Below are 15,620 nucleotides of genomic sequence, written 5' to 3'. Positions count from 1 at the left end.
TTTGGTAATAATTAAAGATTTGAAACAAGTTAAATGCATATCAGTAGTAGACTGGTGAAATGAATTATTGTATGTCCACACAATAGAGTATTTTGCAGCAATTCAAAAAGAACACTCCTACTCTATATGTGTACATCAGGAAGCATCTTTAAAATATATACTGAAGTGAAGAAAAGTAACAAGGTAATATATGCAATATTCTTTGTATAATAAAACATTATACTTGTATAGTCATTGACATTTCAAGGAAGGTATACAAGAGACTGTTAACATTAGTTATTTCTGGGGATTAGAAAGAAAGGTCAAAATAACTACAGTTTTTATATTCATAGCAAAATTCTAGTTAGGCAATTTGCCTATTGATTATAGAAATTAGACATATTCCTAAATTCTTAGTTAATTGAAATCTACTTCTCAACAACAGTGTAGTCAACAGATATAGAATGATCACTAAGTAAGCGCTAAGGAGATATCAGTAAAAAATCAGCAGTCTAGGTGAGTACCTGCTAAATACAAGTCTGGCTTCTCAACTGATTTGCTCTGTCAGGTGGATTGGTAGTAAATGTAATTTTAAATTCCTGCTTAAAAATGATTCTTTACAAAAAAAACTATAAAAGCTAACCACCTCTGCTAATGAAATTGCTGAAATACTGAACTGATTAACCAAGGTGTTCTCTTGATATTTAAGGTGTTGTCATTATTCATAAGTCCACTACCTATTCCCACCCCTGCCACCAGTTAACAAATTATAGAGCAAAACATCCAAACAGTTCAATGGAGAAAACACCCACTAAAAGATTTCTTTCATAAAGAACACCATGTTTGCTTGGTTTTGACAATAAAAGAGATGGAATACAATTCTGGAAAATGAATCATTTGTTTCAAAGGCAAAGGGGGTTGGGCAATATTGCATTGGCCACTAGATGGCCCCCATATATTTTTCCCTCTGTAATAACATGAAAGAAACAAAACAAGTGAAAAATAAATATTTAATGATGTATGATTCTTTACCTTTTGCCTGAATACTCACATTTAGAAATTTTGACTCCTCATTTACCACTTATTTAGTATATGTGTGGAGCTAGTAAAACTACTACATTTTCTCAGTAACATTTTCAATGGTTCTGTGAAAATATTTTAGGAATTAAAAGTTTTAATGTTTAACTTCTAGGCAACACCAAAATTTTTCATTTAATTTTGTCCCTAATAACTAACAACAGCAATTTTTTTCTTTCTGAGTTTTGATTCATTGGTGATTCTCACATTCTCCACTTCTCTGCTTTAAGTAAATCTTCCCTTTTTAAAAACAATTTCGTGAATTTACATTTTTAAAAAAGATTTTATTTATTTATTTGAGAGAGAGGGAACAGAAGCAGGGGGGAGGGGCAGAGGTAGAAGCAGTCTGAGTAGGGAGCCTGATGTGGGGCTCAACTCCAGGACCCTGTTATCATGACCGGAGCTGAAGGCTGCCAGTTCACCAACTGAACCACCCAAGCTCAGCCCCTCCTGAGTTTACATTTTGAGCATAAACAAGTCATTTACTTACAGGTATGCATAGCTTTCTCTCATTTACTTATTGCACATATTAAAAGCCAGTACATTTTTTATGTAAAAAGGACAGTTAACTTAAAATGCCAACTGATTTATATTTCATTTAGCTCATAACCCATTTAACAATCAACTACATCTACAGAGGTGCTTTCATTATTGTGCATTTATAATGGAAATATCTGAGATTCCTAAAAATAGTAAAGAATAAGTGATTGCCTTAATGATTAATCACCTGTAGTTTGGCAGGTTACAGAATATCAATGTGTATCACATTTCACTAATGATCATTACCTTGATTTCTCATTTTCTGCTTTCCCTAAAGAAAGGACTAATCAGTTTCATGTCCTGTAAAATTTTAAATAGAAAACAAACTTAACTTCCCCTTGCAAATTATATTTTACCCACATGTGATCCAATTTAGATAATCGAGTTAGGGTCTGTACAGTTGAAAATCGTGCCCCCAAAATCACCTGTTTAAAAATGTTCAGTTCTGACTTCAAGTGTTTACGGATAATTTCCCAATTGATTCTGTTTCCTGAGAGCATTGGGCACTACTGAAAATACCTAACATGCTGCAGATGGCTATTCCCCGCCTCTTTTTGGCTTGGTGGTTAGGCTTGCTTCCTTGGATCAGTAATTTGAAGCAGCCATGAGATTTCAAAACCACATTGCAGCAACCAAATCAGCAGGTTTTCAACACACTCAGACCTTTCTTTCTCTTTTGTAGGGAGACAAGTGCCATATGAAGGCCAAAACAACCCTGGTTTTTGTTTCCTTGTTTTACATGGTAAGAAGTTATTATATGTAATAAAACACAACTATGAAAATATTGTCTATATATAGGTAAATTTGGTACTTTGTTCACATTTTCTAGCTAGTAGTTAAAAAAAAAAAAAAGAAAAAGCTCTTGAAGTCCGGTAGTCCAGTGGAGCACTGGGACACATCGTCCTCATGTCAGTTCCCAGGGTGACTTCCAGTTCCTTTGTGTATAATTGTTTCTGTTCTTTTTATTCTTTCTGTACTTTTTTGTTCTTCTTCATTCCAGAGTCCTTCATTGAAAGGTTAAGGATAATATCTGCAATTAGGTGTTTCATCAGGGGAAACTTTGTATAGAGAGTCATTTGAAGGACTCTTCTTTTCATTGAATGGCTTATCAGAAACCATTCAGAAAACACATTCCCTCAGGCAATTTCAATCTATTCAAATTCCCTGAGAACTTAAAGGTGTGTTTCTAAACTGTCTGTTTTTACTGTGTAAGTCTTCTCAGAGGGCCTTGAAGGAAAGAGATATTAAGAGAAGAAAGGAGAAGAGTTCATGACCTCCCTTCCACTTACAAAGACACATCTGAAAAATGAACTTTATGTTTTCAAGCACTGTATTTACCATTGAATTTGAAGTAAGGAATCAGAAACTCAAAGGGTAAGGATGAACTATCTATAAAATCACTTAATGCTGATTCTTCTCTATAATATCCCTATCAAGTATTTCCCTGGCCTTTGCATAATCTTGTTCAATTACTGGAAACAACTACCTTGAAGACAGAGCTTTCGAAAATTATGAGAACTTCCAAAATCAGGCTAAAACCACTGTATCCGTGTCCCATCCTCCATTCCAAAGGTATGGAGGTACCTTTACAAAGGTAACCACTATTTTAACTTTCTTCTTGGTCTTTTACTAAGCTTATCATAATATTTAAGTAGACATATGATAGGAATTTTTTCTTGCTATTTGTATTAAACAATGATGGCTCTGGAAACTTTCCATGTCATATAGACATGCTTAACACTTTTTAACTGCTGCATAGTAATCTATACCATGAAACATGGTTTATTGAGCCATTTTTCTTCCAGGTTTTTCCCATTTCACTATAATAAGTGGTGCTATAAACATTTTTTTCTGTGCCTCCTGTGTATGTTCCAGTGCATCTCTGGGGAAGATATGGAGATTTAAATTTTGACAGGGAATTGGGAAGGTAACTGACACTATTAACACTTTAAAAAAAAGATTTTATTTATTTATTTGAGACAGAGAGAGAGAAGGAGCAGGGAGAGGGACAGAGGAAGAGGGAGAAGTGGACTCCCTGTTGAGCAGAGATCCAGATGTTGGCCTCAATCCCAGGACCCTGAGATCATGACCTGAGCTGAAGGCAGGTGCTTAACAGACTGAGTCACCCAGGTGCCCCACTATAACACTTTAATTCAACAAATCTGCTCAAGAAGTATTTATAAAGTGCCTACTAAATTCCAGACATTGTTCTGTGTATGAGGGATATGGCAAGGGGTAATACAGACAAGGATTGCCTTAATGTTTTCTCATTTAATTGTCATCATTAACTTCAGTGTTCATGCATTTTATTTTTTTTAAGGTTTTATTTATTTATTTGAGAGAGAGTGCAAGAAAGAAAGAGAGAGAGAGAGTGAATACAAACTTGGGGAAGGGTAGAGGTAGAAGGAGAAACAGACTCCTTGCTGAGCAGAGAGCCCTATGCAGGACTCAATCCCAGGACCTGGGGATCATGACCTGAGCCTAAGGCAGACACTTAACCGACTGAACCACCCAGGTACCCCATTATGTTCATCTGTTTTACAAGTGAGGAAGTCAAAGCTCCAAAAAGCAATGTGCAAAGGAAGAGTTATGACTTAAACTCAACATTTATGTGAATCAAGAGCACAGGTTTTATAGCTTCCTTCACATTCTAGAAAGTTCTTACTATTAACGAGTTCTTTTGTTTGTTGACATGTAATTACAACTTATGTCTGCTGTTTTCCTAGAACACTTGTTTGGAGGTCAAGTCTAATTTCACTTTCACATTACAGTCCTTGAAAAAAGTAATGCCAGCTGTCATACTTTAAGTATTTACTATCCGCCAGACCCAATAAGCACATACAGGCTGAGTTGTTTAATCCTGACCAAACCTCTTTTGGTTTATTTCATTTATTTTGCAAACACTTATATCACAGTTGATCTCTATCTGGCTTTGTTTTGAGGGCTTTATTGATAATAATTAGTATATCCTCATAACAATTCTAAGGAAAAGATGCTGCTACTACTATCCAAGTTTTACAGAAGAGGAAAATGAGACTTCAGATGTTAAGTAATTTGCTCAAGGTAACAAATGTGTGTAGTGGCAGAGTTGGGATTTAAACTTAAGGAGTGTGTCTCTGCAACCTACTTTCTCACTATACTGTGTTATCTTACTTTAAAATCTTAGAGGATGAGGGCACATACACCCCAATGTTTACAGCAGCACTATCCAGAATCTCCAAAACATAGAATCCAAATGTCTATCAACTGATAAATGGATGAAGAGGATGTACTATATATACAATGGAATATTACTCAGCCAACAAAAGGAATGAAACCTTGCCATTTGCAAGATGTGGAGGGAGCTAGAGTGTATTATGCTAAGCAAAATAAGTCAGTCAAAGAAAGAGAAATACCATAGGATTTCAGTCATATGTGGAAATTAAGAAACAAAATAGATGAATATAGGGGAAGGGAAGGAAAAATAAAATAAGATAAAATCAGAGATGGAGGCAAACTGGTAACAGACTCTTAAATATAGGAGACAAGCTGAGGGTTGTTGGAAGGGAGATGGAGTGGAATGGGGTAACTGGATGATGGGCATTAAGGAGGGCACTTGATGGAATGAGCATGGGGTGTTGTATACAACTGATGAATCACTAAACTCTACCCCAGTAACTAATAGTACACTATATGTGAACTAACTCGAATTTAAATAGTATATTGAAAGGGGAAACAAAATCTGAGGATGAGTGTCATACAACCCTCTGCCCTTGCTTTATGCCAATATTTCTTATGATGAGGATAATATCTTCAGCCTGGTTTTACCAATTGGTATTAGAAATCAGTTTCATCATTCTATTTACTTTCCTCTCAATGCAATGCAATTTGTTTATTTTCTTTTAGAATAGGGGTCCCAGAACAAATGCAATATTCTAGGTGATCATGGAACCATCTAAAATTCTGGGTTCTATGTTACATTATTACAACCTAAAATCTCACTAAATTTCTGATAGCCACATCAATCTTTTGATTCATTTAGAATTTACTCTTGCTACTCCAACCTTATCCTCTTATATATCACCATGATAGACTCATTGCATTATTCTAGCTGGCAAGACATTTGAGGATCCTGACTCTGTTACTAAACATAGAGGATGTTACTCCCAGTGGTGTATTATCTGCAAATTCTATAAGCATGTAGTCCCTGTATTTTCATCCAAATAAGTCACTGATAAAAATACTTAAATGTAAATATCAAGGACAGAGCCTTGTAGTTTCTCACTAGAGACTTCCCTCCAGGTTAGTACTGATTAAAAGCAAGGTGACTTTTTGGGGCACTTGGGTGACTCAGTCAGTTAAGTGCCTTCCTTCAGCTCAGGTCATGATCTCAGGGTTCTAGGATCTACTCCTACATCAGGCCCCTGCTCAGCAGGGAGTCTGCTTCTCCCTCTTCCTCTGCCTCCTCTCCACGGCTCATGCTCTGTCTCTCTCTCTCTCTCTCGCTCGCTCAAAAAAATAAATAAATAAATAAATAAATAAAATCTGTTAAAAAAAAACAGGTGGCTTTAGTTATAGTTGTTGAATTAGTAATTAGTCTACTTAAATGTCTTTGCCTCTCTCTTCCACTATTAAGAACCCTCATGATTACATGGAACCCACTGGTTCAGGATAATCTCCCCATTCTAAGGTTCTTAATCAAATCTGCCAAGTCCCCTTGGCAGTATAAGGTTGCATATGTGCAAATTCCAGAGATTAAGACATGAACATTTTGGGGAGGCATTATTCTGTTACCCCACCCTCTTTCTGGTCTGGGTAGTTATTTATTTTTGAAATATTTAACATCTTTGCTATTTATGTAGCAAAAATACTTCTTGCCCTTCTTTTCTAGTACTCCTGCCCTGTTGGGGACTCAGCCCTACTCACTGAAATCACATCCGCTTCTTCCCATTCTCTGTTTTTTATACCTTTATACTTGCTTAATTGAAGCTTTCTGGGGTTTGTTCTGGAGTCAGAAGGTCTATATCACTAATGGGTAGGTAACTGACACCATGAGCAGTCTTACTCCAACTCTGTTGATACTTTCATTACCAAATCATTCCCCAGTGTCATTGGTATTGCCCTGCTCATCAAGTATGAGCATGAAGACTATGAGAATGCTGGTCACGTTGTGTCTATTGGCCTCACATATTTAACCAGATAATCTGACTCTATCAGTATTCATGGCACCTGGAAGACAGGAATTTCTCAAAGGTGGTACATGTGTTGTGAGATGAGAGACAGAAATAGAGGGAGGGAAATAGATACAGACTTAGAAAATGTGCTTCCCATTTTCCCACACAACATACCCAGTTTTGTCTGTGGGAACAGCTATCTATTTTCCTTCCCTTTATACCCCCCTTTGTTACCCTACTGACTCCTTTCACATGGCCCTTCTGCAAGGTTCTGAGCTGTCATGACTGCTCATCTTTTCCTTAAACTTGCTCAGACCCATCCAGATGTTCTTATGATAGACTTTTATTGTGGCAATTTGTGCCTTAATTTCTTATATACCATTTCAATATTAGCTACCTAGTGGCTGTACAGTTGACATGTCATCTGTCCTTTGAATTCTTGTGTTTTGTATCTTCTTTTTATTGTTTTTCTTATATTTTGACTCAGCAAAGCATGATCCTGATTGGCACTGGGGAACATAGCCAACTTCCTTCCCTGCCCTTTGATGGTCCTTGTGCTGTATTTTTTTTTTTAAGTATAGTTGACACACAATGTCACATTAGGTTCAGGTGCACAAGGTAGTGATTTGACAAGTTTATACATTGTGCTATGTTTACAAGTATAGCTACCATCTGTTTTGAAATATCTCTATTATAATATCATCAGCTATATTCCTTATGCTGTCCTTGTGCCATGTTTTAATGGCATCATGCTCAAATCTAAACTTGTTTAGTCCCCATATTCCTCTGGCACACATCTTACCTTTTGAGAAACTGATTTGTACTGTCAAGATGGTGTAAAAAATAAAAAAAAAGATGAAAATTTAACTTCTATGTTGTATTTCATATAATTCTAATAAGTTCTATAAGTGGAGTTTCTTTTTTTGCATGAAAATTCCTGTGTAGACAGGGGAAGGGAATTAATGTTTATTGATCATTTTTTATATACTAGGTACTGAGATGGGTGCTTTAAATCTATCATTAGTTGATTCTTAATCTAGTAATTTGCCCTCAGCACATTTGCATAACCTTGCTGAGAAACAATTGACAATTTTAAGTTTTACAAAGTGTGAGAAAGCTGAAGAGACACTCTTCCAAAACTATCTCTTTATATGTGTGTCTTAGTCAGTTTGGACTGCTATAACAAAATACCATAGATGGAGTGCCTTAAACAACAGAAATTTATTTTTCACAGTCCTAGAACCTGGAAAGTCTAAGATCAAGGAGCCAGAAAATTTAGCTCTACGTGAAAGCCCTCTTCTTGGTTTGCAGACTGCTGCCACCTTACTTTGTGCTTACATGATCTCATTTTTGTGCTTACTTAGGAGAGAGGGAGGAGAGAGTGGAAAGGGGGAGATGGGGAGAGAAGGAAGAAGGAAGAGGAGAAAGTAAGAGAGAGATCTCATGCTTCTTCTTCTTATAAGAACACTAATCCCATCGTGAGAATATCACTCTCATGACTTCATCTAAATCAAATTACTGCCGACAGGCCCTATCTCCAAACAGGAGTAAACCTGGAGTTAGGGCTTCAACATATGAATTTCGGGTGTATACAAACGCTCAGTCCATAACAACGTGTAAATAATTTAATGATAATATTTGGATAATTAGTGTATATTAGGAACTTTCTGAGTAATTCAAACACAATATCTCATTTGTCTAATTTTTTTTTGCCCTGGGCTATTACGTTGAACCATAAAGAGTAATGAATTTTATTATTTTTATTTATTTATTTATTTATTTTTTAAGAAATGAATTTTAATATCTTGTGTGTCTAATTGTTTAAGGGGAGATAGTGTCTAGAATCTACCCCCTTCATAAATTCTTAAAAGGAACTAAAGCCTAATGTATATTTAAGTACTAGACTAGGAAATTTACATATATGATTTTATTAGACTGGAGAGCCAAATAAGCTAGTGTAGGGTAGGAAAAATTTTTCTTTTACCCTTTTTAGGGTCTCCAGCTGAGTCTAAGAATTAAACTAATATGAGGCAGGGATATCTGGGTGGCTCAGATGGTTAAGTGCCTGCCTTTGGCTCAGGTCATGATCGCAGAGTCCTGGGATAGAGTCCTGTGTGGGCTTCCATGCTCACTCAGCAGGGAGCCTGCTTCTCCCACTGCCTGCTGCTCACCCTGCTTGCATTATCTCTTTCTCTGTCAAATAAATAATAAAAAAATCTAAAAAAATTAATATGAGGCATATTAACAGGAGAAAAGCATACAGGTTTTATTAGAATTTTACATGTACATCATGCACATGGGAGTGTTCACAAGAAAATAAAATCCCAAAGAAGTGACCAGAGCAGAAAGCTTATATCTTTAGACAAAGAACTGATGAATTTGTGGAGAAATAAGCCACTGGGGTGTGGGGAAGGAATAGTGAACTTCGGGTAAGTGACTAGGTGATCTATGATAGTGGGGGGAATAGGGTAAAACAAGGGTTATTTCAGTAAGTTTGTACAGATCTATTTCAGAGTTGATCTCAGTCTCTGGTAATAAGGATGTTCTTCTCTTCCTAGTACAGGGAAGGCACTTTTCTCATGGGAAATTGTATGGCTTGTTTATAGGTTCAAAAAAAAAAAAGAGAGAGAGAGGAAGTCAGCATATTTTGCATGGCATGTCCTGAATTCCTTCACTAGGTTGGGGTTAGGAAAAGAGTATCATTCCAGGCAGAGGATACAGAAAGTTCAAAGACAAGGTGTCAATGAGATTGACTTTTTGATGAAGATGAGAATTTGGGAAAGGGGTACACAATATTATTGCTACACTTCTCTTTCCCCACTTTTCCCTTTAAGTTCTTCATTATCTGTCAGTAACACTCAGTATCACTCAGTCCATTACTGCTTCTCTACTTTTTTTGGGTACTTTCACAGCAACATAAAAGACAATTGCTTCTTCACTTTGAGATAAAATGCAGTCATCTCCAATCTCATCACTACTCCCAGGACACACAAGAACTTTCCTGATCACAGAGAAAGCAGGATCTTTTCTGACTGGCTTCCAAAGCTGCCTCTTTATTTTCCCTCAAAACCAGTTTCTTCATGAAAAAAAAATCTTTCCTTGTGGGTCCCTAGATCTGACACAAAATCTGCACTGGAATGTAAGTTTTATGAGGGCAGATATATTTGATTTGCTTTATTCACAGTACCAGTTACACAACACACACACACACACACACACACACACACACACACACACACACACACACACCTTCCTTTACTTCAGTATACTCTAATTCCTTTACCTCCCACATATTCCAGAATCAACTGTCCTCCTTCTATAACTCTACTACACACCATTCTCACTACTTTCCTCATAATCTCCAAGTTAGTAAGAGAAAGGAACCTTGATGTCAAACAAGTGATTTTTGCATCAAGTAAGCCTCTAAGAGCATAGACTTTCCTACATAGCTTTTAGCTGGCATCTAATCATCATTAGGCCTGTCTTGTGCACTCTATTGTCTGACATATGATATTAGTGTACACAAAGATTTTTGATTCTCTTCTACTTTCAAGAACATTACTCCTCAAAGTTAGATATCCAGAAGTGGTTTGTTTTGGTCAATGAACTGTCATTGGCAGTGTCACTTCTGGAAAGAAGCATTTAAGAGTCAGTGTACATTTCTCCATGCTCTTTCTTCCCATATTCTAGAAATTACTGAATCATGTATTGATAAGATGTCACAAGATTAAAGCAATCTGGCATACTGTTCCACTATATGGAACACTGCTTCTGTCAGGAACTCATCTGGATCTGAAGTAGGAATATACTTTGTGTTAAGCTGATAAGATTTTGGTGGCATTACTTCAGCATAACCCAGTTTCTCTCAACTGATACAGAAATTGGATACACAGAAAAAAGAAAATCCTGTCATTTGTGACAACATGGATAAATTTATGCTAAGTGAAATAAACCAGACTCATAAAGACAAATTTGTATGATCTTACTTATATGTGGGATTTTAAATAGCTAAATCCATAGAATCAAAGAGAAGAATGTTGGTTGTCAGGGGGCTAGAGGGAAGGGTGAAAGAGGGAGATGTTGGTCAAAGGGATACAGAGTTTTAGTTGTCCAAAATGAGTAAGTCCTGAAAATGTGATAATATAGCATGGTGACTACAGTTAATAATAGCATATTATGTACTTGACATTTCTAAGGGGATATATCTTAAGTACTCTCACCACAACAAAAGGAAAAAAGATAACTACATGGAGGTGATAGATTTGTTATTTAGCTTAATTGTGATGATCATTTCACAATGCATACATATATCAAAGCATCAAGTTGTATGCCTTAAATAAATATATAAATGTTTATATTTCAATTATATAGTTGATGAACACAAGTTTGAACTGCATGAGTCCACTTATGTGCAGATTTTTTACAGTACAATACTGCAAATGTATTTTCCCTTCCTTTTGATTTTCTTAGTAACTTCTTCTTTTCTCTAGTTTACTTGATCAGAATATAAAATACGTATACAAAACATGTGTTAGTCAACCATTTATGTTATCAGTAAGGTTTCTGATCAATAGTAAACTATTGGTAGTTAAGATTTTAGGGAGATTTAAGGTGTCTGGGTGGCTCCATCAGTTGAGCGTCTGACTCTTGGTTTTGGCTCAAGTCATGATCTCATGAGTTGTGGGATCAAGCCCTGTACCAGGCTCACACTCAGTGAGGAATCTGCTTGAGATTCTCTCCCTCTGCCCCTCCCCTTGCTCTCTCTCTTTCTCTAAAATAAATAAATCTTTTGGGGAAAAAAGATTTGGGGAAGTCAAATCTATGTGTAGATTTTTTGATTACATGGGGTTTGGGCTCCCCTAACCCCCACATTGTTCAAGAACCAACTATACTTCAAGAAAGCTAAAAAACAAAAATTAGATAGAAGGAAGATGTGGCAAAGCCATATACTATCTAACATTTGTTTAGTAGTTGGAAGGAGTGCAAGTAGGAAAGTACTATTAGAGGCTACAAAAATTATGACCTAGATTATGGGAGTAGAACACTTATCCTGTGATAACTGGCAAAACAGATCATGTACCTAATTCTCTTATACCTCTAGAGAAGGATGTTGAAAAAATTGAAGAAGTTACAAGGAAGAATTTAGTTCAGGAAACTTTGGCCTATTTGTAAACTGATGTAAAGAAAAGTTCAGAAATTCAGATCCTTTTTATAGTCAAAGAAATGAAGACAACTACTTCTGGATTTAAAATCCCTCAACTTAAAAAAAAAGCGATAATATTGAGAAAACCTTTGAGGAATAACCATTTAGCAGATGCTTTCTCCTAAGTAAATTACATTAAGGCAAACTGGTCATGAGTATGGATACTCTTCAGTTTTGTGAAATGACTGAGAATAAGAGCCAAAGGATACAGTTTTTCCAGTTAAGCCCTAGGTTCAAGGTTCCGGCCTTTAGGTCAAAACATCAAGACAGAAAGGTAAGGGGAAAGAAAGCAAATAAATGATCAGTTTTGTTATTGCATCTTGAACAGTAACTGTGGGTTCTTAGAATGTGTTGTTGATTGTAATAAAATGGTTAAGGATCTACTATGTTTTCAGACTTGCACTGCCAAGAAAACCATAGCTGGGAATAAAAATATCTACCTGCTTAAGATTTAAAATAACCCTTGTACCTTTCTTTCTAAAGGTAGGAAGTAAGCTGCAAAACTTGATAAGCTCCAAGTAATACATATATCCCAATGTCCATTTACTTGGAATCAAAGAGGATGGTAGAAAAGGGAGAATATCTCAGATGGGAGAAGCAGGATCTACAGCTCTGAGGAACCTATTTCCATGTTAAAATCATCCCCTAATTCAAAGATTTGCTATCAACAGAGAAAGACTGCCCATTCTGGGATTTCAGAATTACTAAAAAAAAAAAAAAAAAAAAAAAAAAAAAAAAGCATTCACTGCTTTTTGTCTCTCATTCTTTCCCTTTCCAATGGTGGTGCTAATGGAGATTGTCCTGTCCCTGCCACACCATGGTATGTTGAATATGCTGAGAGCAGAAAACTTGTCTTTTTAATTTTCAGAACCAGTCTTGGACTCTGAGGTAAGCAGTTATTCAGAAATCCTAGGCTTTGTGTTTACTTCCCTGAAAAATTCCAACTTTTTGGTTTGTCTTCCTCAGAGAGGGAGGAAGTACATCTACTTACAAGAGGTAAAGTGAGCCAAATATTTATTGAGCAGAAGGGCAAACAGGCGTATATCCCCTTCCATAGACAAGGACCTACTTTAGCTAATCCTGGCCTATCTTGACTGAAACATATCTTCAGTGTATAGTACTATGCTTGATATATATATAGACACTTATTAAATGTTTCTTGACTGAATGAGTAAAATAATTAATTTGGGACTTCACCCTCTTAGAACACAGAAGATACTACAATGTGAATCAATCGCATAACAAAATCAGAGGATGTCCCAGTACCTTCTAGCTCAATCTATCTTGATCATGGTTCGATCCTTCAAAATTTTCCCATATAACAATATTGATTGAAATGTTTCCGTTCTAACAATATTGGTTGTCAACTGCGGTATTTTAAAATGTTTGTGAATGAAGATTATTTGTGAAGCCATTCATTTATTCACTTCTTCAACAAACATTTACTGATTGGATACATATTATATTTTAGGTAGGGATTGTTCAAGAAGTTGGAGTATACCATAGTGAAGAAGACAAAGTTCCTGCTTTCCAAGAGTTTACAATCTAGAGGTGGAGGGAAACAACAATTAAAAATGAATATATAATTTGATTACAAATTGTGCTGAGTCTTATAAAAGAGAGATAGTTACTGCTATGAAAAGGAATAATAGAAGGGACCTAATTCAAATTTATTGCCAATAGGGAGTATTTAGAAAGACTCCTTGGGGAAGTGATTCTTTGCTGAGACCCGAAGGATGACTGGAACTTAGCAAAACAGTGTTGGGAAAAATACTTCAGGCAGAAAGAACATTATTTTTTTACTGATGAACTTAAGTACCAAAGATTTTTTTTTAATAGAGAGGAATTTAGATGATTCCTATAATTACATTGACTTTCATTCTGATAGACCTTCTGGAACAAGGAAGAAATGGGTGAAATTATATTCAGGGTGCAAGAAAATGTACATAAATAACTCTGGGTATTCTGCAGACAGTGTGCCTCAAGTATGTCATGTATGACATACATGTATGACAAGTATGTCATGCTTTAGAGAACCAGTGGTATAAAGAGATTGATTTTAGGTGTTGTGGTCTTTTTCATGTTTATTTTGTTGTACTATAGTACTATAATAGTTTTTTAAAAATATTTAGAACATTTTGAGTATTTGGCTTCTAATTTTGCTGCCCTTTTTGTGGTAGTTTAGACTTATTTTTGTTTTGATATTTTAACTTTTTGTGTTTTGAGATAACCATCATTTAAAAAGTACTTACTCTAGCTTTAAGCTCTTAATGCTTTTATATTTTTAAATTTCTTTGTGTTCTTTTAAGTTTTTATCAGTTGTTTTATTCCAGACCATGAAATGTTTTCAGATTTATTTTTTTGACATTGTTTCCTGATTAAACCAGTAATAATATTATTTTTGAATCATTTAACAACACTTTACAACTTTAAACATTTAAAAAATAAAAGGTTTAGATATTTTCAAACTACAGGTTACCATTAACTTCCGTTGAGTATAGATACAGTAAAGTCAGTAAAAAATTGGGTATCTACCAAAACAATCATTATCACCTAACCATAAACCCAAATGTAATAAGTACATTTGTGCTATCATTCTTCATGAAATAATAATTTATTGCACTATTTTCAAATAAATTGAATAGTTATGTAGGCTTAAACTTAATTTCAAAACAAGAAAAAGAAAGCAAACAAAAAACCAGACTTTATTTGAACTACCAAGCCTTACCTATTAAGCCTACATATTTATTTATAAATATTGAGGGGGATTTTGACAAAACTCTTTCACTTAATGACTAAAATTCTTCAAAGAAATGAAATGCTAAATTTAATTAACAATAAGTGATTTCCTCTCAATTAACATGCCGAGTATGCCTTTATCTGACTAAAATTGATAAAAACAAGATGACCCCTATTAAAGAGATCAGTGGTACTAAAGTTTCAGATACTCCTTTTATCTCTCTCAAAACCCAATCCAAGCTTGTAGTAAAATATTCTAAGGAATTTTAAATGCAGAAAACTTATTTTTCAAGAGTTGACAAAAAAGATGCATTTATAGTCTCTGGCTATCTATCTGTCTACCTATCTACCCTCAAAGGGTATAGCAAATATCCTGTTTTAATAATGAGCCCAGAATCTATTTGAAAACTCAAGCAATAGGCTCAGAGGTTTAGAAAAAAAGCTCCATAAGTAATCTTTATTAAGTACCTACCATGATACTTTAAAAATAAATACCAGGGCACCTGGGTGGCTCAGTTGGTTAAGTGTCTACCTTTGGCTCAGGTCATGATCTCCAGTCCTGGGATAGAGCCCCATGTCTGGCTCCCTGCTCAGCCCGGAGTCTGCTTCTCCCTCTGCCCCTCCCCCTGCTCATGCTTTCTCTTTTTCTCTCTCTTTCTCTCCCAAATAAATAAATAAAATATTAAAAATATAAATACCAATTTTTTGAGAGTTCTCCCATTGAGATTTAGAGCCTAATTCCCCTCCTTTGAATACTGAGCTGGTTTGACTAATAAAAGTTGACCAAAGTGAAATTCTGGGACTTTTGGAGTTAAGCCATAAGATGTCCCACAGCTTCCACCTAGGTCTCTGGGGGTATTTACTCTTAAAGCCCTCAGCCATCCTATAAGAAATCTGTTCTGTGGTTACTTTGCTGGGGAAATCATGTG

Source organism: Meles meles, chromosome X, assembly GCF_922984935.1.
Source record: "Meles meles chromosome X, mMelMel3.1 paternal haplotype, whole genome shotgun sequence".
Lineage (NCBI taxonomy): Eukaryota > Metazoa > Chordata > Mammalia > Carnivora > Mustelidae > Meles > Meles meles.
The sequence above is the reverse complement of the archived record's forward strand: the minus strand, read 5'-3'. Positions refer to the sequence as shown.